Source organism: Zingiber officinale, chromosome 7B (genome assembly GCF_018446385.1).
Source record: "Zingiber officinale cultivar Zhangliang chromosome 7B, Zo_v1.1, whole genome shotgun sequence".
NCBI classification, from domain to species: Eukaryota; Viridiplantae; Streptophyta; class Magnoliopsida; order Zingiberales; family Zingiberaceae; genus Zingiber; species Zingiber officinale.
In genome coordinates, this window is record NC_055999.1 from 48846473 (window position 1) to 48872707 (window position 26235).

Sequence of the window (26235 nt, forward strand, 5' to 3'; positions counted from 1 at the left end):
TCAAAAAGAAGTAGCCATAAGCTCTATTCACTCCCTCTAGTGCAACGATCCTTCAATTGGTATCAGAGCGGGGTCGCTTCTGTTAGAATGTATACTAAAAGCCTAGATTTTTGTATAAACATTTATTTTGAAATGAGAATCACATTGGTCAAATGTCTGCATTTAGTTAAATGCAGTTGCCCATTTAATTTATATTATAGATAACATGGTGTGTGGTGTCACACAAAAGATCATGTTATCAGTTTCTTATAAATTATAAATAGTAGCTCACAACCAAGAAGGATTGGGGCAAACCATTGGAATGGTTGTAGTGTAATTTTGTATTAATTTATCTTGACTATAAAATTACACTAGTACACTATGTGTGTATTGAGTAGGACCATTTGAGGTTGTTCCTTTTATACTGACTGCATAAAAGAACATAACCTCTGTTATTGTAGATGTGCATACTCTTAATCTCGATATAATAACAAGCACATATACTTAGTATTTATTTATTTAATTTATCAATGAGTGAGATTTATTCGTTAAATCAATAGACCCGATAAGTTGGGAAATAATATTATTTATATGATGTGTTGTTGATTATAGAAGGAAACTATGTCCTAGTTATCTAGGTTGATGATGTACCCTTGAGGAGCTCATAAGGATTGTCAAGTAAACCCTGAAGGTGGACTTAAGTCCGACATGACAATGAAGTTGAGTGGTACTACTCTTGGAGAGAGATATTAATTAAGTGAGTTGTCAATAACTCATTTAATTAATGGACATTCGATATCTTAAACAAAGGGAGATTAATGCACTCATGATAAGAAGGAGCCCATAATGTAATATGAGATTGGTGTGGTAGTTCAATAATAACTATTTAGTGGTATGTGTTATTATTGATGAACTTGAGTTGGGTGTTCGGGTCGAATACAGGAAGCTCAAGCTCATCGGGAGACCAAAATTAATTCCTCCTCTCGGTCCCTGTTGTAACCTCTATAAAACCTTGTATCCACAAAGTCCACTTCTTACCCAAGTAATGGGTCGGACACATCCTTGCTTGGTGAAAGGGGGCTGGCCAAGCATTAGCTTGGAGCCCAAGAGGTGGTCGGCCAAGCTTGGTGCCCAAGCAAGGGGCCGACCACATAGGATTAAAAGGAGAGATTTTATTTTTGTTAAAATCTTTCCTTTTATGGCCATTCACATGGTTTTAAAAGAGAGTTTTAAATTTTAAAATCTTTCCTTTTATAGCTATCTACAAATGTTTAAAAGAGAGATTTTAATCTTTCCTTTTTTGTAGTTATCTATAATGTTTAAAAAGAGAAATTTTAATTTTGACAAAACTTTCCTTTTTTGTAACCATGATTTAAAAGAGAAGTTTTAATTTTAATCTTTCCTTTTTTATAGCCTTTTACATTGTTTAAAAGAGAGAGATTAATTTTAAAACTTTCCTTTTATAGCCATCACAATAAGGAAATTTAAAAGAGAGAGATTTTAATTATTTTTAAAATTTCATTTTTTTTGCATTGACCAAGGATTATAAAAGAGAGGTAGAAGGTGCCTTATGAATAACACACATATCTCTACGATTTCTCTCCTCTCTTTTCCTTGGTGGTCGGCCTCTCTCCCTTTCCTCTTCCTAAGGCCGACGACACCTTGTTTCTTTTCTCTCTTTCTTCTTTCTAAGGCCGACACCCATCTCTTCTTAGTGGATGAAACCTGAAAGAAAAGATGATGCACTTGGTGGCCGGTTGCTTGAGAGGAAGAAGAAGAGAAGAAAGTTTCCTATTTTGTCATTCCTTGGTGGCTAGAATTTCTTGGAGGAGAAGAAGTGGTTCGGGTGGATTTCATATTGGTAGATCGTCGCCCACACGACGTCCAAGAGGAGGAGAGGAATATAGCAGAAGATCAAGAGGTCTTTGTTTACAAAGAAAGGTATAACTAATTCTTATTTCTACAGTGAAACTAGTTTTTCTTTGTATGGATCCTGAAATACCAACACAGGAGGCTAGCGATTTCGTGTTTCATTTTTTGTGTTTTGATTTAGTATTTTGATCTTGCGCTTCTATTGAGGTCTCTGTAGTTAAACCTAGGGTTACTGTAAGAAGTTTAAATATCCAATTTCTTTGAAAGGCTTTGTCTAGGAAGTGGTGGATGATCCCATACCCAAGAAGGCCTAGTGCCTCGCCATGTTTAACCTGGAAGCCAATCCTTGAAATAGATATTTAATCAACTTTTGTAACATGGGATGAACTTGGATAAATAATGTTAAGTATCATTTGCAATCCAAATTTTAACTACTAAAGAACACATGAGTTGAACTTGAAGTAAAAATGTTAAGTTTTGTTTCCAATTCAAGTTTAAATCATGAGGAACACATAGGTTGTTAGGAAAGTTTTGTGCTTGTACAAATTTTTGTACAGGGGAAGCAGAACAGAATTCCAAGTAGCGACCAACAATTGGTATCAGAGCTAGTTTTCTGCCTCTGTGTGTTTGGTTTTCAGTTAAACTGTGCACTGTTTATACATAAATTTAGGCAGGATAATAGTAGGATGTGCAAATAGATTAACTCTGTGGTTGCAGGCATCCTAGTTCCAACTATTATGGCCCTATTGTGTTTGTGTGTGATTGGACACTCGGGCATGACGAGGGCATTTTATGTGTGTGCATGATTGTAATTATTAAATACAACAGGAGCTGTATTAGTTTTAGGATTTTACATTCTGTTCGATCTAGATTACATGTACATTCCCTTGTTGAATATATGATCGATAAATGTAAAATTTTATTTTGTTATAGCTCATCTCCTTGTTATGCATGGTGCTATCTTGAGGACTAGAGGCGCAGCGGAAAAGGAAGCAAGATAAATGCGACGACATGACCCGATGGCGGCGGCTAGGGTTGGTGGCACATCGAGGACAACTATGGATGAGGCCATAATAGTTGGAAAATTATTTTTCATATTTATTGCCTTTTTATGCTATTTATATGTGTTGTGTGTGTGTGCATGTTAAAATTCCTCGTTTTAAATAACTAAGTGGGAGAGGAATTATTTAAATTCCATGGTCTCCATTACTAGTTTGTAAGTGATGCATTCAAACTTGCACGTTGGCTCTGAGTGCCTTCCTCCACATCAGATGAGTTTGTTTGCGGATCACTAGATCAAACTTCCTTTATGGATGATTATAGGAAATTAATTAGGTTTGTGTGATCTTCTCCATCTGAAGGGGTACAATCCGATTTAATGGACTAAGTATCAAGTAATGGAATACACTTAGGCGCATTTAATAGTATCCTCCCCATCGGAGTCACTGCTATTATTTGTGTGACCGAAGAAAAACCAACTTTTAATTTTATTTGTCATAAAGTTAGTTTGACAAAATAATAAAATTAATGGATAAAACCCCCTCTTACAAATGCTCGAATTTGTATACGCCCACACTATCGTGGCATACAAAATTCACAGTGTTTTGAGGTGTTGGTGAATTTAAATGATATTGTTTGAGGAATTAATATTATTTTAAATTCTTAAATTTTGAGCAAATATTTTGTGCTTCTTAGGATTTCAAATGGCTTTCAATTCTCTTGTTGTTATATTGAAAGAGAACAAACTTACTAGACCTAATTATATAGATTGGAAGAGAAACTTGGATATTGTCTTAACTGCTGATGGCTACAAGTTTTTACTTTTTGAGATCTGTCCAAGCTTGCCTAATAGTGATTCTAGTGAAGAGGAGATTGAGTGTCATAAGAAATGGGTCAGGGCAGATGAGATGGCGCGATGTTACATTTTGACTTCTATGTCAAATGTATTGCAACATCAACATCAGGCCATGCCTACTGCATATGACATGATGCGCAATCTCAAGGAACTCTTCGGACACCAGAATCGAACTGCTAGGCAACAGGTGTTAGTGAGAGTCCTAGAGTCAATCATATGATGATTGTTGTATGGACTCGATGTATCATATTCCTATATATATATATATATATATATATATAAAGGAATTTCGTTATGGTTATTATACTTACTTGTATTGGTGCCAAATAACTAAGTATAATAGCGTCCTTGAGTAGAAGGTTCTTATCTATATCAATCGATTGGTTGAATTGATGATGAGATGATATAGAGAACACTACTCTTAATCATTCCTAGTCAAGTATTAACATTCAGGGACAATGTTAATGCGATGAGACTAGCATGTAGGTCAACTCGATGACTTGATCTTATAAGTCATGGATATTAGATATCAAGTTGACACATGGGTATGCATTGGAGAATGTATACTGAATGACCTGCCATGAGAAAGTATCATGGATGATTATATGAGTGTCATATACTTTCTCATGTGACTATTAATATGACTATCAGTCCTTGGACCTGAAGTCACCATGGTTCCCTACATAAGGAGTTGTATACTTTGGCTTCGTCAAACGTCACCCATAAATAGGTGGACTATAAAGGCGATTACTGGGTATGTAACAAATTATGCTGAGGGATGTCAGTGATGTAGAAGGGATCTATCCCTCCTATATGATGGGAGTGATATCATGATTCTTGATAGAGTGAGATCACTAAGTACATGGTCATGCCCAAATGAGTCAATATGAGATACTGAGCTGATTTGATTAGAGTGAGTCTACTTGGAGTTCAAGACATAAATTGATTTGAGAATGACACGGTCTATGCCTTAATTGATCAATTTAGATATCAAGGATAGAAGGACATTGTCACATATTGTGAGAGTCACAATTAGTAGTCACAAAGGTGATGTTGGATCTCAACATTCTTGTAACTTGGGTAGTAATGATGTGTTGCTAGATACCGCTCATTACTTATATTTCTAAATGGGTTTAGGAGCATTGCCAACATTACAAGAACCTATAGGGGCACACACAAAGGGCAGTTAGATGGAGATTAGGTTCATATGATGGACCAAGAGGATTAGGTTCATATGATGAACCAAATTGGATTAAGAGTAATCCAAATTAGACTAATTGAGTTGGACTCAATTTGATTCGTGTCGAATGAGTCTAATTTAAATTATGATTCATTGAATCAATTTAAACAAATGAATAGAGATTCATTAAATTAAATTAATTTGAATCAAATGGTAGATTTGATCAACCATGGGAGATAAGAGGTCAAGTTTGACTTGACTTGAGAGGTAAGATGAAAGGTCCAGTTTGACTTGACCAAATGCCACCTCATTATGACTTGGCATGTGCCTGCCAATGATGGTGTTCCACATCATCAAGGCCACATCATTGTGTGTCACCTCATGTGGGAGACCAAGAGCCATGCCTCTTGGTATTACATGGAGGTTTAAAACCTCTCAAGTGTGGTCGTTCACATTAAGTGAATTCAAGGGGTGTGAATTCAAGGTTTCATCTTCTTCCTCTCTTCTTCTTCTCTCCTCCTCCATTGCTGAAACCTCTCAAGGGTGCTAGCACACTCTAAGTGGTTCTCTCCACCTTTTGTTCGTGTGGATATGTGTAGAGGAGTGTACACTTGACACTCTACGAGATCCGGCAACCGTTTAGAAGAGCAGGATAAGCGAAGGGCATCGCTACAAGGGTAAAACATCCTTTTCATGTAGATCTAAGGTAGATCTAGTGTAGACAAACATGTACATGAATAATTTTTATTTATCTTCGCACGGAACCGTGGCTATCTTCGAGGTTTCCGTAACCCAAAAAGCGATTTTTGCGGCTCGAAATTGCTAACAGTGGTATCAGAGCCACATGCGAAGCTTGTACATGTTTTGTTTTGATTATTATGAAAAGGTTTCAGATCTGTAAATTTCTGTAATTTTTCTATTTTTATGGATTTTGTGAGTAATTTTCTTGTAGAGGCGAAGCAACAAGTGCTTGGACACTTGTAGGCTTCATCTACCAAGAAAAACCTTTCGAAACGGCAAGGTCTCGTCCAATCAAAATTATTTTTTATTTGGGACAGTGACTTAAGGCACTGTTAGATCAAGATGGGACACCTGTGATATTCATTTTGCGAGAAGGAGCGCTGCCCCTAACCCCGCAAGGGGCATTGTTAGACCCGACCCCGGGCCGGGTCTGGCCCGGACCCAGCCCGGGCCCGTAACCGGGTCAACGGGCCGGTTGCCCGTTGACCCGGTTCACCGGGTCGAACCGGAACCGGCCCGGCAAGTTGCCAGGCCAGTTCCGGTTCTTTGGTTGTAAATCCGGCGGGTTAAACCAGCGGTTCAACCGCAAAATTTTTTTATTTTTTTTTAAACGGCTTGAATCGCCGATTAACCAACGGTTCATAGCCGTTGGAACCGTCGGTTAATCGGCGGTTCGTGGGAGGGTTTTTTGGGTATTTTTTTTCTACGGTTCGGATCATTTGGCCATTTTTTGATCAATGGCTATGATTTAGTATCCGTTACTATCAAAACTCTATAAATAGAGAGCTCATTTCATCATTTTTCACACACATCTTCTCTACTCTTAATCTCATTTTCGTATTCTCTAATCTCTACACGCATTCGTTTTCAATTTTCAATTACAATGGAAGGAGACAGCGGAGGTGCATCATCTCGAACTCGAAAGGGAAAGCAAATAATGAATCCACGGAAGGAGGACCCCAACATTCAATCCACCGATGATGAGATCGAGCATCTTCCGAATCTAACACCCGAAATACAAGGAAGTACCGATGCAATTACTTCTAATGTTTGGGAACTTCCTCCTCTAAAGTATTCTATTTTCACTAAGCATTTTGAGAAGGTCACTCTTCCGTTGGGAGAAATGCGTGCAAAATGTAAGCACTGCAATGCTTTCTACAAATTCCAAGCCGGCGGCGACTATGGGTCGTTTAAACGACATGTAGAAACGAAGCACCTGACGGAATATAGACTCGACTGTTCTCAAACACAATTATCAAGATTTTCTTCAACTAGCGGTAGTACCGATTCTGGTTTATTTTTATATTCAGATAATAAATTAAGAGAATCATTAGCTAAATTTGTTTCCATAGAACATCTTTCTTTTAGTTTGGGATCTAAATGCACATTTGAAGATTTTTATAAAGAATCTCTTAATCCATGTGCTAAACGTGTTCCTAGGACTACACTTACTCGTACAATTAATAAATTAGTAAAACAAGGAAAAAAGAATTTAATTGATGAATTTAGTAAATTAGATAATAAAGTTTCTTTATGTTCCGATATTTGGAGTGATCATTGGCAAACACATTCGTATATGGATGTGACTTGCCATTGGATCGATAACTCTTGGAACCTCCAAAAAAGATTATTAGCTTATAGAGTTTTGATGAATCACATAATGCTCATAATATCACACAATTATTATGTTTAATTTTAGAAGAATATGGTTTAACTCATAAAATGTTTTCAATATCATTAGATAATGCTAGTTCCAATACCGCTTGTATAGATGATCTAAAATTTGTTTGTCAACCTATTATTGGAAGTTTATTTTTTCATATTCATTGTGTATGTCATGTTTTAAATTTATGTGTTCAAGATGGTTTAAAAATTTTAGAAAGTTATATTAAACCAATTAGAATTGCAATTTCTTAGTTATGGTCTCATCCATCTATAATGAAACAATAGGGTAGGTTTTGTAAAATTAATGGAATGAGACCTAAACAATTTCCATGTGATGTACCAACACGTTGGAATTCAACATACCAATTATTACAAGATTCATTTCAATATAAAGAATTATTATGTTCATTTTTTGCACAAAACACTAATACTAATATATATTTATTTTCACAACAATGGAATATTTGTAGTAGTATTTGTGAAATTTTAAAAGTATTTAATGATGCAACTGAACAACTTTCCGGTGTTTATTATCCCACTGCTCAATTAGTTTTAGAAAAATTTTCTAATATAGTATTAGTTTTAAATGAACATATTAATAATGAATCTTTATCTCCTTGCATCTTAGCTATGAAAACTAAATGGGAAAAATATTTTTATTTAATTCTTGAAATTTATTTAATTGCATTTACTTTAGATCCTAGATTTAAATTAGAAGTTTTACAAGAAATATTAACTTTATATTATGACGCTTTAATTCCAATTAAAGATTTTTCTTCCCTTGATCCAGTTAAATTATATATAATGTCAGAATTATTTATATGATATTTATAATCAATATTATGCAAAATATGGAACACAAATTAATATTTCTGAAATACAACAAACTACTACTAGTAATTTAAAACTTACAAAAGTACAACTCTTATTAAAAGAACAGACAAAACGTCCATGAGGATCCTCAAGTTCTACACAGGAACTTGAGAATTATTTTACGACTTCTTTTGATTTTAATGAAGTAGATAGCGAAAACTTCGATATCTTAAAGTGGTGGTCACAGAAGGCTCAAAGCTTTCCCGTTCTCTCCGTGATCGCAAAGAAATTTTAGCTTGTCCAGTGTCAACTGTTGCTGTGGAGCAGACGTTCAGTGACGACGGCAACATATTAGATGAATGACGATCAAGTTTGTCTCCCTACTCATTGGAAGCCCAAGCATTACTGGACGATTGGACCAGAGCGGAGAAAAGAATCCAAGGATTGCAACTTTCAGATGACGAAGTTGAAGATTTTGATACTGAAGGAACAAATACGACAGGAACAGGAAATGGAAGTGAATGAAAATGTAAAAGGATAAAAATATAAAAGAACTACGTGGGCTTTGATTCCTCTAAAGGGATACGTAGGCAACTTAAATAAGTGCAAGCCCTTTTTTCAATAAATTTTAATTTCTAATTTTTAATGTTTAATGTTTAATTTTTAATTTTTAATTTTAATTTTTTTTAACATATTAATCTTGAACCGTGGCGAACCGTGACGAACCGTGAACCGGCGGTTCTGAACCGTGAACCGTAACCGTCTTGGGCGGTTAAGGTTAAGGGTCGACCTGCCTGGAACCGTCGAACTGACGATTCCGAACCGTCGAACCGTCAGTTCCGAACCATGGTCAGGTCTAGGCATTGTCTCACGATCGCGCCCAAAAATCACTAAACGGGACCGCCAGAGAGTAATGACTCATAAAATTGATAAAACAGTAGTAAAATTATAGAAATTTATGTAAAATACATAATTTAGAATTATGTATGATATTGTGATGGTCATGGCCTAAAAACCCCAATATGATTGGTTAAAAATTGTGTTGTAATTCATAATATGGTCTGCGTGCTATTTTTTTGTATTGTGCGTGTTGTATATGATATACGACCTGCGTGTCGTGCCTCCCCTTTTATGTTCCTGTTGTAAATAGATTTTAGACTTGAATGTAACTCGAGTTTCATATTTGCAATGTACAAAATGAAGCGGTGGAAGGTGTTGGTTGCTACTCGGAAAGCCTAGAGGTTCCACTGTACAAAAATTTTGTACAAAGGTCTGAACCTTTTCCTAGCTACCATGTGTTCTTTTAAATTAAATTTTGGATCACCTGCGGAACTTAACACGTTTGATCCAAAACTTAATCTATTTGTTCTTTTAGGTTTTGACTTGGATCTCTTGCGGAACTTAACACGTTCAACCTAAATCACCTTAAGTTATTAATTCCATTAAATATTAATTTACATAATTGGTTCCCAGTACTGACGTGGCGAGGCACATGACCTTCTTGGATATGGGAGCAACCACCACCGACTAGACAAAACCTTTTATAGAAATCTAATATTTAATTTCCTAAAATAACTTTAGGTTAACCGAAAAGAACAATCAAATCACAAGGAAAAATAAAACAAAAGAACACAACTTCGAAAAACATATTCGAAATACTAGAATCGTAAGCCTCTTGTATTTGGTATTATTTCCATAAATAACTAGCATGATGCGGAAAGAAAAATTACTAGTTATACCTTCTAGAAAGACCTCTTGATCTTCTACTGTATTCCTCTTCTAACCTCGGACGTTGTGTGGGCAACGATCTTCCGAGATGAGAAACCACCAAGCACCTTCTTCTCCTCCTAGCTAGGTTCAGCCAACACAAAGAAGTTTCACCAAGGATGAAGAACAAAACACCAACCAAGCTCCAAGGGATACAAGCTTTCTCTCCTTCTTCTTCTTCTTCTCCAAGTAGTATCCGGCCACCACAAGAGCTCCAAGCCAATAGAGAAGGTTCGGCCACCACCAAGAGGAAGAGAGGAAGAGAGGTTGGCCGGCCACAACACCAAGGAAAAGAGGGAGAGAAATAATAGAGGTTGTTCACTTTGAAGCCTCCTCTACCCCCTCTTGTATAATCCTTGGTATTGGCAAATAAGGAAAATTTAATAAAAACTTCCTTAATTCTTTTGCCATTGAAAATGAAAATTTATTTAATTAAAAACAATTTTTCTTTTCAATTTTGCAATGGCCGGCCACACCAAGAAATCTCCAAGCAAATAAAATTTTAAACACTAATTAAAACTTCCTTATTTGCTTCCAGAAATTTATAAAAATTTCTCAATAATTTTTATCCCTTCATGATTGGTTTATAAAAAGCAAATTTAATAAATTAAAATCTTTCTTTTAAACATGTGGATAAAAAGAAAGTTATCTCTATAAATTAAAATCTCTTTTAATCTACAAATAAGGAAAGATATCAAATCTTTTCTTAATCTTTTGTAGAAACTTATAAAAGAGAATATTTAATTTTAAACTGTCTTTTAAATCATGAACATAATTAAAAAGGAAAGTTTTCTTAAAATTTAAAATCCTCCTTTAATCAACAAATAAGGAAAGATTTCAAATTTTAAACTCTCTTTTAAACATGTACATGATTTACAAATAAGGAAAGTTTTTACCAAAAATTAAAACCATCCTTTTAAACTACAAATAAGGAAAGAGATTAATCTCTTCTCTTAATCTTTTGTAGAAAGCTATAAAAGGAAATTTTTAATTTTTTAAACTCTCTTTTAAAATCATGATATCCACATAAGAAATAATTTTAATAAAAATCCTTTTTAATATTCTAGTGGCCGGCCACCTAAGCTTGGGACCCAAGCTTTTGCCGGCCACCTACATGACTCATCCACTTGATCTTGGCCGGCCCTAGCTTGGGTTCCAAGCTAGCTTGGCCGGCCCCATTGGATGGGTAAGAAGGTGGGTATGCGGTGGGTATAAATCTCTATATACTAGAGGCTACGATAGGGACCGAGAGGAGGAATTGGTTATGGTCTCCCGATGAAATTATCCGTGTTCGCCCCGAACACACAACTTAATTTCATCAATAATAATTCATTTCACTAAAGAACTATTATTGAACTACCGCACCAATCCCAAATTACATTTTGGGCTCCTTCTTATTATGAGTGTGTTAGTCTCCCTGTGTTTAAGATAACAAATGTCCACTAATTAAGTAAGTTACTGACAACTCACTTAATTAATATCTAGTTCCAAGAGTAGTACCACTCAACTTCATCGTCATGTCGGACTAAGTCCACCTGCAGGGTTTAACATGACAATCCTTATGAGCTCCTCTTGAGGACATTCTCAACCTAGATCACTAGGACACAGTTTCCTTCTATAATCAACAACACACACTATATGTGATATCATTTCCCAACTTATCGGGCTTATTGATTCATCGAACTAAATCTCACCCATTGATAAATTAAAGAAATAAATATCAAATATATGTGCTTGTTATTATATTAGGATTAAGAGCACACACTTCCATAATAACTGAGGTCTTTGTTTCTTTATAAAGTCAGTATAAAAGAAACAACCTCTAATGGTCCTACTCAATACACTCTAAGTGTACTAGTGTAATTATATAGTTAAGATAAACTAATACCTAATTACACTACGACCTTCCAATGGTTTGTTCCTTTCCATTATGGTCGTGAGCTACTGTTTATAATTTATAAGGTACTGATAACATGATCCTCTGTGTGTGACACCACACACCATGTTATCTACAATATAAATTAATTGAACAACTACATTTATCATAAATGTAGACATTTGACCAATGTGATTCTTATTTCTAGATAAATGTTTATACCAAAAGCTAGGCTTTTAGTATACACTCTAACAATCTCCCACTTATACTAAAACACTAAGCTGCCATATCTGCTGCCATACATTTGATTCCCATGCCTTTCAAAAAGCTCTTGCCTTAAGGACCTTTGGTTATCATCTGATGTAATCTAGGCGGCAACAACTTCTCCTCGTTTATACGATTTTTCGTATTGGGTGGTACTTGCGCTCTATTGTGTTTACTTTCCTTATAGACTTATGGTTTCTTCGAGTTTGCTACTGCACCAACATTATTACAATAAATAATCTTTGGATAAACCAGAAATCATATCTAAGTCTATCTTGAGATTATTGAGTCATTCAGCTTTTATGACTACCTCAGAGGCTTGCCATATACTAAGCTTCTATGATGGAGTCCAGAAAAACACATATGCTTATCACTCTTCCATAGTTATGACTTTACCTAAAATAAACACAAAACCCCGAGGTTGACTTATTATTGTCCCTATCCGATTGGAAGTCAAAATCCATGTAACCCACAAGGACCAAATTAACTGCCTTGTAAGCTAGCATATAATCTCTAGTACCTCTAAGGTACTTCAATATATGCTTTACTGCAATCCACTGTCCTTGTCCAGGGTTACTTTGATATCTGCTAACTATGCCCTTGGCAAAACAGATTTCTTATCTCGTAAATAGCATACATTAGGCTTCCGACAGCCGAAGCATAAAGAACTGCCTTTATTTCCTTTATCTCCTTTGATGTCTACAGAGACATATCTTTAGATAAAGTTACTCCATCCTGAAAAGGTAAGAAACCTTTCTTGGAGTTTTGCATGCTTAAAACGAGCAAGAATTTTTCTGATATATGAAGCTTGGGATAAGTAAAATATTCTTTTCTTGCGATCACTTATTACTTTGATCTTAAGAATATATACATTCTCCCAAGTCCTTTATATCGAATTGTTTGAACAACCATACCCTTACTTCTGACAACATTTTGATATTATTTCCAACTACCAAAAATGTTATCTACGTATAGTACAAAAAATACCACCACGCTTCCATCACACCTTTTGTATACACAAGACTTATCCGGGTACTAAATCCATAGATCTGGATTACTTTGATAAACCGGATGTTCCAAGACCTTGAAGCTTTACCTCAGTCCATAGACTGATTGAGCTTGCACACAAGATGCTCTTAGCCCTTTGCAATGAACCCTTCTGGTTGCTTTATATGGATGCTTTTTCAAGACTTTCATTAAGGAATGCTGTCTTGACATCCACTTGCCAAATAGATAAAAGAATCCGGATAGACTTAAGCATGGCTACCAGTGAAAAAGTTTCCTTTTTCATCAAGCCTTGCTTAGAAAGTTACTACCTTCCTGTCTATCCCTCTTTTCCTATTATAGACCTTTTTACACCCAACGACTTTTACACCATTTGGTGATTCTACAAGCTTCCAGATTTTATTAGAATACATATATTCTAATTCTGTTATTCATTACTCTTTGCCAAGATGCTGCATCTTTATCTTGGAGTACTTCATCATATGACCGGAGATCAGGTTCATGTCCTCCAGGGATCGAATCCAAAACCTCTCCCAAAACATGAACCTATTTAGGTTGCCTAACAACCCTCCCACTACGACAAGGTACTTTCTGCAATTGTGTATCATTTGTGATACGTGTTACAGTTTTCTTGTGGTATCTCATCTTGTACAGTTGGTACTAGGTTAGACATGTCCTTTATTATTTCCTTAAGAACAAATTTACTTATGAGCACGTGGTTCATTATATAGTCCTTTTCTAAAAATCAGTCATTGATGCTAACAATGACCTTCCTACATTTTGTTTATCTAGGATAACTTACAAACAAGTGAACTCCTATCCAACTTATCATTGTCTCTCTTTAACATATGTGCTGGATTACCTGAATCCGAATATGCTTCAAAATAGGTTTTCACCTATTCAGCAATTCTATATGAGTAGAAAGTTCTAACTTGGAAGGTACTATGTTCACTTTCGTTTTCAGAGTTTATCCTTAAAACAAATTTGGTAATTTTCTGAATAACTCATCATCTATCTAATTATTCCATAAGAGTCCTTTACCTTCTTTCTACTACACCATTCTGTTGGGGTGTAGTTAGTTGGGATTGAAATCCAACTCCTGATAAGTGACTCCTAAAATCTCTCAAGAGGTACTTGCCACTACGATCTTCCATAGTGACTTTGTACTTTAACATTTCTCCGCATCAACCTTGTACTCTTTGAACTAATCAAAGTACTTAGTCTTGCGGTACATTAAGTAAATTTATTTGTATCTTGAATAGTTGTCTATAAAATAGATAAAATATTCAATACTACCTCTTGTCTGGATAGTCATAGGATCACACAAATCAGAATGAACCGATTTTTGACTCCATACCCCTTGGACTTAAAAGCTTCTTGGTTATTTTCCTTCCAAGTAAGACTCGCAGGTTGGAAAGATTTCCACTACCAATGAACCCAAAAGTTCATTAGCTACCAATGAATCCTACTCAAGTATAACCTAGCTTTAGATGCCAAAGATATAATTGGTTCATCTCCGAAGGTTGCTTTCTCTTAAAATTAGAAGATGTGTTACTAATTTCCATTTGTTGCATCGTGGGAGTTATTGGATTATAAATTGTCAACCATTATACCAGAATAGATAACTTCTCTATTTTTCTTGATAACAACTTTGTTATCAAAATAGACACAATATCTATAATAGTTTAGAAACTGAAATCAGGTTCTTTCTAAACTTGGTACGTAAAAACAATTACTTAAAATCCATATTTTATTCTTATCAAAGGATAAACATCTCCCACTGCAACAGCTACCACTTTTACCGGTGATTTACCTTTCATTTAGTTGTCGGGTTTCCTGGAACCCTGCAATGAATTGTAGACATGATTAATGGCATCTTGTATCTACACTCCAGGTTCTGGTAGATAACACCACTAGACATGTTTCAACTAATGAATTAAATACACCTAAATTATTCTTAGTTCTAAGAAGACAGTCTACCTTAATGTCCAAGTCCTATTTCCAATCATTACAATTGGGACTACTAAGTCTTTTTCTATAGTATGACTACTAGGGATTGACAAACATCCTAAGAATCACAAAAATATTTGGTCAAGATCAACTATTTAAAATCTCCATGAATTTTGTGTATACAAAATCGAAGAGGAGATTTTATTCATTAATTTTATTATCTCGTCAACTTTACTTTATGACGAATAAAATTAATAGTTGATCTGTCTTTGATCAAATATTTGGTCAAAACTCTTTGAATTTAAAATAACATTGATTCTTCAAACAATATTATTTAAATTTACCAACACCTCAAACACCGTGAATTTTACATGCCACGTTAGTGTGGACGTATACAAATTCATCATTTGTAAGAGGAGGGTTTTACCCATTGACTATCTTGTCAATATAACCTTTTGACAAATAAAATTATCTCAAACACCATGAATCTTGTATGCCACGTTAGTGTGGACGTATACAAATTCAAACATTTGTAAGAGGGATTTATTAATTTTATTATATTGCCAATCTAGTTTTATGACAAATCAATAGTTGGTTTCCCTTTGGTCACACAAGTGATAGTAGTGACTCCGTTGGGGAGGATACTATTAAATGTGTCTAAGTGTATTCCATTACTTGACACTAAGTCCATTAATAAGATTATGCCCCTTCCATTGGGGAAGATCACACGCTCTTAATTAACTTCCTATAGTCATCCAAAAATGGAAGTCTGTTATAGTGATCCACAAACAAGCTCATCCGTTATGGAGGAAGGCACTCAGAGCCAACGCGCAAGCTTGTTTGCATCACTTACAAACCAGTAATGGAGACCATGGGATTTACTTAAAAATCCCTCTCCCACTTAGTTATTTATAAATGAGGAATTTTAACTATGCTAGCCTACTAAATATGTAAACCAACATGCACACACAGCACAATATAAAAGCAATAAATAGAAAATATAATTTTCAACTATTATGGCTTTTATCTCTAGTTGTCCTCCGTGTGTTGTCATCCCAAGCTGCTGCCATATTTGGCCACCGCCACCGGGTCTAGCTATCCATCTTGCTCCTAGTTCCACTGCGCCTCTGGTCCTTAGAAGTTTCCACGCTTTGCAAGATTCGATCCGCGACATAAATAGAATTTTACATTTTGATCCTATATTCCATAAAAGGAATGTACATGTATCTAGATCAAAAATAAAATCCTAATAAAACTAAATACAGCTCCTGCTGTATTTTATAATACAATCATGCACACACAATAAAATGCCCTTGACATGTCCAAGGGTCCAATCACACACATAATAACTATAAGCCATAATAGTTGGATCCTGCATCCACAAAGTTAGCACATCCTACTATTAACCTGCCTAAATTATGTATGACATGTGCATAATTAAACTAATACCAAATACACAGAGGCAAAACCCTAGCTCTGATACCAATTATTGGTTACTACTCGGAAAGCCTAGAGGTTCCACTGTACAAAAATTTTGTACAAAGGTCTGAACCTTTTCCTAGCTACCATGTGTTCTTTTAAATTAAATTTTGGATCACCTGCGGAACTTAACACGTTTGATCCAAAACTTAATCTATTTGTTCTTTTAGGTTTTGACTTGGATCTCCTGCGGAACTTAACACGTTCAACCCAAATCACCTTAAGTTATTAATTCCATTAAATATTAATTTCCATAATTGGTTCCCAGTACTGACGTGGCGAGGCACATGACCTTCTTGGATATGGGAGCAACCACCACCGACTAGACAAAACCTTTTATAGAAATCTAATATTTAATTTCCTAAAATAACTTTAGGTTAACCGAAAAGAACAATCAAATCACAAGGAAAAATAAAACAAAAGAACATAACTTCGAAAAACATATTCGAAATACTAGAATCGTAAGCCTCTTGTATTTGGTATTATTTCCATAAATAACTAGCATGATGTGGAAAGAAAAATTACTAGTTATACCTTCTAGAAAGACCTCTTGATCTTCTACCGTATTCCTCTTCTAACCTCGGACGTTGTGTGGGCAACGATCTTCCGAGATGAGAAACCACCAAGCACCTTCTTCTCCTCCTAGCTAGGTTCGACCAACACAAAGAAGCTTCACCAAGGATGAAGAACAAAACACCAACCAAGTTCCAAGGGATACAAGCTTTCTCTCCTTCTTCTTCTTCTTCTCCAAGTAGTATCCGGCAACCACAAGGGCTCCAAGCCAATAGAGAAGGTTCGACCACCACCAAGAGGAAGAGATGTTGGCCGACCACAACACCAAGGAAAAGAGGGAGAGAAATAATAGAGGTTGTTCACTTTGAAGCCTCCTCTACCCCCTCTTTTATAATCCTTGGTCTTGGCAAATAAGGAAAATTTAATAAAAACTTCCTTAATTCTTTTTCCATTGAAAAGGAAAATTTATTTAATTAAAAACAATTTTTCTTTTCAATTTTGCAATGGCCGGCCACACCAAGAAATCTCCAAGCAAATAAAATTTTAAACACTAATTAAAACTTCCTTATTTGCTTCCGGAAATTTATAAAAATTTCTCAATAAATTTTATCCCTTCATGATTGGTTTATAAAAAGGAAATTTAATAAATTAAAATCTTTCTTTTAAACATGTGGATAAAAAGAAAGTTATCTATATAAATTAAAATCTCTTTTAATCTACAAATAAGGAAAGATATCAAATCTTTTCTTAATCTTTTGTAGAAACTTATAAAAGAGAATATTTAATTTTAAACTCTCTTTTAAATCATGAACATAATTAAAAAGGAAAGTTTTCTTAAAATTTAAAATCCTCCTTTAATCAACAAATAAGGAAAGATTTCAAATTTTAAACTCTCTTTTAAACATGTAGATGATTTACAAATAAGGAAAGTTTTTACCAAAAATTAAAACCATCCTTTTAAACTACAAATAAGGAAAGAGATTAATCTCTTCTCTTAATCTTTTGTAGAAAGCTATAAAGGAAATTTTTAATTTTTAAACTCTCTTTAAAATCATGATATCCACATAAGAAATAATTTTAATAAAATCCTTTTAATATTCTAGTGGCGGCCACCTAAGCTTGGGACCCAAGCTTTGGCGACCACCTACATAACTCATCCACTTGATCTTGGCGGCCCTAGCTTGGGTTCCAAGCTAGCTTGGCCGGCCCCATTGGATGGGTAAGAAGGTGGGTATGCGATGGGTATAAATCTCTATATACTAGAGGCTATGATAGGGACGAGGAGGAATTGGTTATGGTCTCCCAATGAAATTAAGCATCCGTGTTGCCCGAACACAACTTAATTTCATCAATAATTTATTTCACTAAAGAACTATTATTGAACTACGCACCAATCCCAAATTACATTTGGGCTCTTTCTTATTATGAGTGTGTTAGTCTCCGTGTTTAAGATAACAAATGTCCACTAATTAAGTAAATTCCTGACAACTCACTTAATTAATATCTAGTTCAAGAGTAGTACCACTCAACTTCATCGTCATGTCGGACTAAGTCCACTGCGGGGTTTAACATGACAATCCTTATGAGCTCCTCTTGAGGACATTCTCAACCTAGATCACTAGGACACGGTTTCCTTCTATAATCAACAACACACTATAAGTGATATCATTTCCCAACTTATCGGGCTTATTGATTAATCGAACTAAATCTCACCCATTGATAAATTAAAGAAATAAATATCAAATATATGTGCTTGTTATTATATTAGGATTAAGAGCACACACTTCCATAATAACTGAGGTCTTTGTTTCTTTATAAAGTCAGTATAAAAGAAACGACCTCTAATGGTCCTACTCAATACACTCTAAGTGTACTAGTGTAATTATATAGTTAAGATAAACTAATACCTAATTACACTACGACCTTCCAATGGTTTGTTCCTTTCCATTATGGTCGTGAGCTACTGTTTATAATTTATAAGGTACTGATAACATGATCCTCTGTGTGTGACACCACACACCATGTTATCTACAATATAAATTAATTGAACAACTACATTTATCATAAATGTAGACATTTGACCAATGTGATTCTTATTTCTAGATAAATGTTTATACCAAAAGCTAGGCTTTTAGTATACACTCTAACAGAAGGTCCACTTAAGGAGGAGTTACGAGGAGGATGTTGTCAACACATGGCGGTCAAAAGGAGACGCTTAAAGAAGCCATTATCTCTAGGTTGACCGTCCGATCTTCTCATTGGCTTAAGAAGATCATAGTAGGGCCATCACCTCATCACAATTAATTAATCAGTATATATGATTTCTGATGGATCGTTTGAAGCGATAGAGGGGGGGGGGGTGAATATCGCACGCTTTAAAACTATTCTTTTCTTTTGAAACCAAAGTCGTGCAGTGGAAAATAAAGAGAGACAAGGTATTTTACTTCGTTCGGAGCCTAGCTCGACTCCTACTCGAAGGCCCGCAGTCCTTGACCGCACCGATGGGCAAAGCACTAAAACTCTTCTCTCCGAACTCCTCGGAGAGAAGCAGATCATACAAGTACAAGAGATATAAGATAGTAACAGCTCTACTATCTTATATAATTTAAGTGAAACAATAATAAATTTACCGACAAATGAATTTGAAAGTCGAAGCTTGTGGTCGGCGCGAATGCAGAGATTGATGGAGACTTGTTTCTTCGAGCAGCTTGTAGAACAGAAATTTTTTGATCAGTGAAGTCGTTACTGGCCTCTGACCTCGAGCCTTAATTTATAGGTGTACTGAGGTTTGGTCGACCGATCCCTCTGTTCGATAGACCAAACCAGCTTCGATCACCCACAGCTGGAGTCTGACGCTGGCTCGTAAATTCTGCATTAACTGGCCTTTAATGGTTCGGTTGACCGAACCCTTTTATCGGTCGACCGAACAAGCTTTTACCTTGTTCGTCGAAGTCTGCCAGAATCTTGAATTAATGCGCGTTTAATGTTAATTGGATCGGTCGACCGATCCTCTTGTTCGGTCGACCGATCATCCCTTCTTTCCTTTGCTTGCTGATCGTGTCTGATGCACTGGCTGTGCTGAGTCACCAAGGTTCAGTCGACCGATCAAGCTTTGATCGCCCTCAGTCTGTTTTGGTCTGATCTGAAACACTGCTTTGATAACTTCTGTTTCGGTCGACCGATCCTCTGGTTCGGTCGACCAATCAAGTCTAACCTGCAAAACAGTGTTAGAACAAAAACATCCTACAACATAAAGGTTAGCACAATAATATTATAATGCCTGAGTAATATAAAAGACAGTAGAACTGTCTTGATCTCAACTTTGAAACCTTCCCGGTTTCTTCAGTTGGATCAGCGACCTAAGGTTGTTCCCTCTGGGAACCCGACCTCACTGTCTCTCCTCCAGTTTGCTTACCTCAACCTACCTGGCAAACTTTGATCCTCCAGATTCAGTTTGGACTTTTCACTCAACCTTGATCGGCTCCCCAGGACTTTTCTTTTGATCTTCAGTCATCCAGACTTCTCGATCACACCGCCAAGCATTGGGTCCCCTTGACCTGCATGGACTTGCACCTGGGTTCCACGATCTGCTAAGACTTTTCTGCCTAGCCTTCAGCTAGGACTTTTCCTGTTGAGTAGACATCCTGCACACTCAATCAACTTGTTAGTGTTACATAGAGCCCTAGAGCCAATCATTTGATGATTATATTTTGGACTTATTGTATCATATTATATATAAATAAAGGTATTTGGTTATTATACTTACTTGTATTGGTGTCAAATAAACTAAGTATAGTAACGTCCTTGAGTAGAAGGTTCTTACCTATATCAATCGGTTAGTTAAACCGATAGTGAGATGATATAGGGAACACTACTCTAAATCATTCCTAGTCGAGTATTAACATTCAGGGACAATGTTAATGCAATAAGACTAGCATGTATGTCAACTCGATGACTTGATCTCACAAGTCATGGATATAGAGATATCAAGTTGACACATGGGTATCATGGATCGTTATATGAGTGTCATATACTTTCTAATGTGGCTATTAGTATGACTACTAGTCCTTAGACCTGAAGTCACCATGGTTCCCTACATAAGGAGTTATGTACTTTGGTCTACTGGGTGGACTATAAAGGCGATTACTGGGTATGTAATGAATTATGTAGAGGGATGTGAGTGATGTAGATGGGATCTATCCCTCCTATATGACGGGAGAGACATCGGTATTCTTGATAGAGTGAGACCACGAAGTGCATGGCCATGCCCAAATGAGTCAATGTAGGATATTGAGCTCATTTGATTTAGTGAGTCTACTTGGAGTTCAAGATTTAGATTGGTCAGAGGATGACACGGTCTATGCCTCACATTGATCAATCTAGATGTTTAGGATAGAAGGACACTTGTCATATATTGTGAGGCGTCACAATTAGTAGTCACAAGGTGATGTTGGATCTCAACATTTCTTGTAACTTGGGTAGCAATGATGTATTGCTAGATGCCGCTCATTGCCTATGTTTTTAAAGGAGTTTAGAAACATTGCCAACGTTACAAGAACCTATTGGGTCACACACAAAGAACAAGTGGATGGATATTAGGTTCATATGATGAACCAATTGGATTCGGATTGATTTAAATTAGACTTATTGAGTTAGACTCAATTAGATTCAATTGTTGAATGAGTTTAATTTAAATTTGATTCATTGAGTCAATTTATATTAATGAATTGAGATTCATTACATTGAAATTGACTTGAGTCAAAGGTTGGATTCAACTCAACAAGGAAGAAAAATTGATCAATTTTGACTTGACCAAATGGGAAGTTGAAACATCAAGTTTGACTTGATGTATTGCCACTTCATGGAGGATGACTCATCCTACATGGCAGCCACATCATCTCCACCTCATGAGGTGTGCCACCTCATGGAGGTTACACCTCCCATTCCATTTAATGTGGCTGGCCACATTAAATGGGGAGGTTACAATGGTGTGGCCGACCACACTAATGCAAAAGGAGGTTTTGTTTTGTGGCAATTGATGTGTGTTAATGCTTCATCTTCTTCCTTAGCTTCTTCCTCCTCCTTACTACTGTTGCCGTGGGGTTTCATGGAGGGTGAAGATATGTGAGTTGTGTTCCAAGAGAATAGAGAAAGTGAAGGTCACAAAGGAGGATACTACTAGTGAGTGTATAAGATTCCTTTTCGCTTTCTCTCTTTTCTCTCTTCCAAATCCTATCCGAGAGCCCTAGAAAGTGCTAGCACACTTGGGGTACTCTCTTCTCCATCTTTGTGTGTTAGAGAACATACCTTGTTCGTGTGGATATCACTAGAGAGTTGTCTACGTTGACAACTTCGAGATCCAACGTACCTTGGACTTGCGGGATTACGAAAAGGGCACGCATCGAAGGTATAAAAGTTTTCTTTTATAGATCTACTGTAGATCGGAGTTTTAAACACGTACTCGATTTTTCGTATGTTTTTATTTGCACGAGATCCGGTGGCTGGGGCTTTCGGGGGGCCCGAAAAACCCAACAATGGTATCAGAGCCACGTGCAAAGACGAGTATGAGTTTATTTTGTGTTTTATGAAAACTTTTTAGTTCTGTAATATTTTGTAAATTTAGGATTTTTATAGTTTTTATGGGTATTTTTCTCGTAGAAGCGAAGCACAAGTGTTTCGACACTTGTAGGCTTCGACTACCGAGAAGAATTTTCGGACTTAGGGACCCTCGCGAAAATTAGATCGCGGGTAGGAGCGCTGCCCCTGGCCCCGCAAGGGGATTCGTTCCACGATTGCGCCCGAAAACTGCAAAACGGAACCGCCGGGAAATTGTACTCGTAAAAAATTGTAAAAATTATAGGAAAACTTACAGAAAATTATAAAAATATATAATTTTGAATTATATATTATTTTTGTGATAGTCATGGCCCAAAGACCCGATTTGATTTGATTATTCGTGTTGTAATTCATAATACGGCCTGCGTGCCGTGATGTGATGTGCGTGTTGTATTTTTATTTTTCGCGACCTGCGCGTCGTGCTTTTTTTTTTATTCTTGTTGTAAATTAGATTTAGACTCGAATGTAACTCGAGTTTCAAAAATTGTAATGTACAAATTTGGAGCTGTGGAAGGTCCACTCGAGACGGAGTTACGAGGAAGGCGCGAGCAACACAAGGTTGTCAAAAGGAAGGCGCTTGAGAAGTTGACCTTAGGTTGACCATCCGATCTTCTCATTGGCTTGAGAAGATCGTAGTAGGGCCATGACTAATCACAAAAACATAATTAATTACTTGTGTATATGATGCATGTTTAATTAAGTAATTAATTAGTGCCTAGCGATTAAGATTAGATCTAAATCATGCACAAGATGCACCCTTACGATTAGATTAGATCTACATCGTGTACAAGATGCACTCTATCAAATAGATTAGATCTATCGTGTATTTGATACACATCGACGTTTAGATTAGATCTAAATTACGTCAACTCTAATGCCTACCATGCCGTGATACTTACCACTACCTCGATCGCATGCTGTTGTTGAATCTGCCAAAGCAGAGCAACACATACTATCTTTGTAGGGTACGGAGGGATAATTTTGGTCCCGCCTATCAACGCATGGGTGAATACAAACTCAATTAGATTGAGTATTCCTAGTTTACTCGGTTGGATCGAGTACAACTATAGGCATTCTTCCAATGGTTGGAAAGGTAGGACGAAATCACGTTTATATTAATTCTCGGGCGTATTAGCCAAAGCTAACTCGAGTTTTAATATAAATGCGGATTTTATCCTATAAACAAGAGTTGCATAGAGAAGTAATTGGTAATCGTTACCTACCGATCATACTAAGTCTTGGGTGTATTAGCCAAAGCTAACTCAAGGGTTAGTATGATGTGGATCTTGTCCCACATGAATTATAGAATACAGTGGGAGCATCATTTAGTTAAAGGCCTAATTAAATGATTAAGAATATGATACTTATTTCTGCATTTATTTCTGTTATAGAATTTCCATGACGTCGAATACGAACACCTTCTCCCTGCGATATGTCCTTAAGAAGGACAAGCTCAACGGAGCAAATTTCCTGGACTGGTATAGGAACCTGAGAATAGTTCTCACCCAAGAACGTAAATTGTACGGAGGCTCCTCCTGCCACGCGAGCAGACCGAGATGCTTACAAGAAGCATCAAGATGATGCATTAGATGTGTCCTGTCTTATGCTCGCGACCATGAATTCTAAGCTTCAGAAGCAACATGAGTTGATGGGTGCTTTCGATATGGTTGAACATCTTTGTCACCTATATCAAGGACAAGCAAGGCACTGGAAGAGGAACTCCAAAGAATACCTGGAAGATCTTAAGAAGAAGAGAAATAAGATTTCTACTTCAGGTATACATGTTATAGAAGTCAACCTCTCTATTTCTTCATCGTGGGTATTAGATACCGGATGTGCTTCACACATTTGTACTAATGTACAAGCGTTGAGAAATAGCAGGGCATTGACGAAGGGTGAGATAGACCTACGAGTAGGCAATGGAGCACGGGTTGCTGCTATTGCTGTAGGAACTTACCATCTATCTCTGCCCTCTGGGCTTGTACTAGAATTAGATGATTGTTGTTATGTGCCTGCTTTAACTAAGAACATTATATCTGTTTCTTGTTTGGACAAGAAAGGTTTTTCGTTTATAATAAAGAACAAATGTTGTTCCGTCTATTTAAACGAAATGTTCTATTGTAGTGCATCTCTGATAAACGGACTCTATATTCTAGACCTTGAAAGCCCTATCTATAACATAAATACCAAGAGGTTCAAGTCAAATGACCTGAACCAAACATACCTCTGGTACTGTCGTTTAGGTCATATAAATGACAAGCGCTTATCCCAGCTCCATAAGGATGGTTTGCTGGACTCATTTGATTTTGAATCATATGAGATATGCGAGTCATGCCTACGAGGCAAGATGACCAAGACTCCCTTTAGTGGGCATAGCGAGAGAGCGACTGATTTGTTAGGACTCATATATAGTGATGTATGTGGCCCTTTCAATGTCGCTGCTAGAGGCGGTTATAGGTACTTCATCACATTTACTGATGATTTCAGTAGATATGGTTATGTGTACTTGATGACACATAAATCTGAATCCTTTGAAAAGTTCAAAGAATTCAAGAATGAAGTACAGAACCAGCTTGGCAAGAGTATTAAGATACTTCGATCCGATCGAGGTGGAGAATACCTTAGCCTTGAGTTCCGTGACTATCTAGCAGAGTGTGGGATTGTTGGGTTCTTCGGGCCGCGAAAACCGCTTTTCGCGTCGCGAAAACCCCGAATCACCCAAAGCCGTAGATCCGTGCAAGGAAAATCGAACGAAATACAAATACGAGTTTCAAAAAACTTTAGATCTACTCCTAGATCTATGTGTTGAGAGCTTTACCCTTGTTGCGTGCCCTTTCACGTTCCCGCTCATCCAAGGAGTTGCCGGATCTCAAGACCGTCAAGCGTCGGTCCTCTAGAAGTATCCACACGGACACGTAGGTGGAGAAAACCTCACGCAAAGGTGTGCTAGCACCTTGGTAAGATTCGGCAAGAAGATGAGAGGGAGAAAGGAGAAGAGCTTGAGAGGAAGAAGAGAGAATCACTTACACTTGAATGAAAAAAAATTTCATTCAAGACCATCAGTGGCCGGCCACTATCCAAGGTGTAACCCCCATTCTCATTAAATGTAACCATTAAAGAGAATGGAATTGTAACTCTCATGAGGTGGCACACTTTGATGATGTGGCACATCATCATTGGTCCACATATTGCCATCTCACCAATGATGTGGCAATTAGTCAAGTCAAACTTGACTCTTCCTCTTCCTCTCAAGTCAAATCAAACTTGACCAAATCTCTTTCATGGTTGATCGAATCCAACCATTTGATTCAAGCCAACTTAATATAATGAATCTAATTCATTTAATTAAATTGATTCAATGAGTCAAAATCTAAATTAGACTCATTGAACACATGAATCAACTTGAGTCGAACTCAAGTTAGCCCAATTAGGATTACTCTTAATCCAATTTGATTCATCAAATGAATCTAATCCTCTTGGTTCATCATATGAACCTAATCTCCATCTAATTGTCCTAAGTGTGTGACCCTATAGGTTCTTGTAACATTGGCAATGCCCTAAACCCATTTAGGAGCATAAGTAATGAGCGGTATCTAGCAACACATCATTACTACCCAAGTTACAAGAATGTCGAGATCCGACATCACCTTGTGACTACTA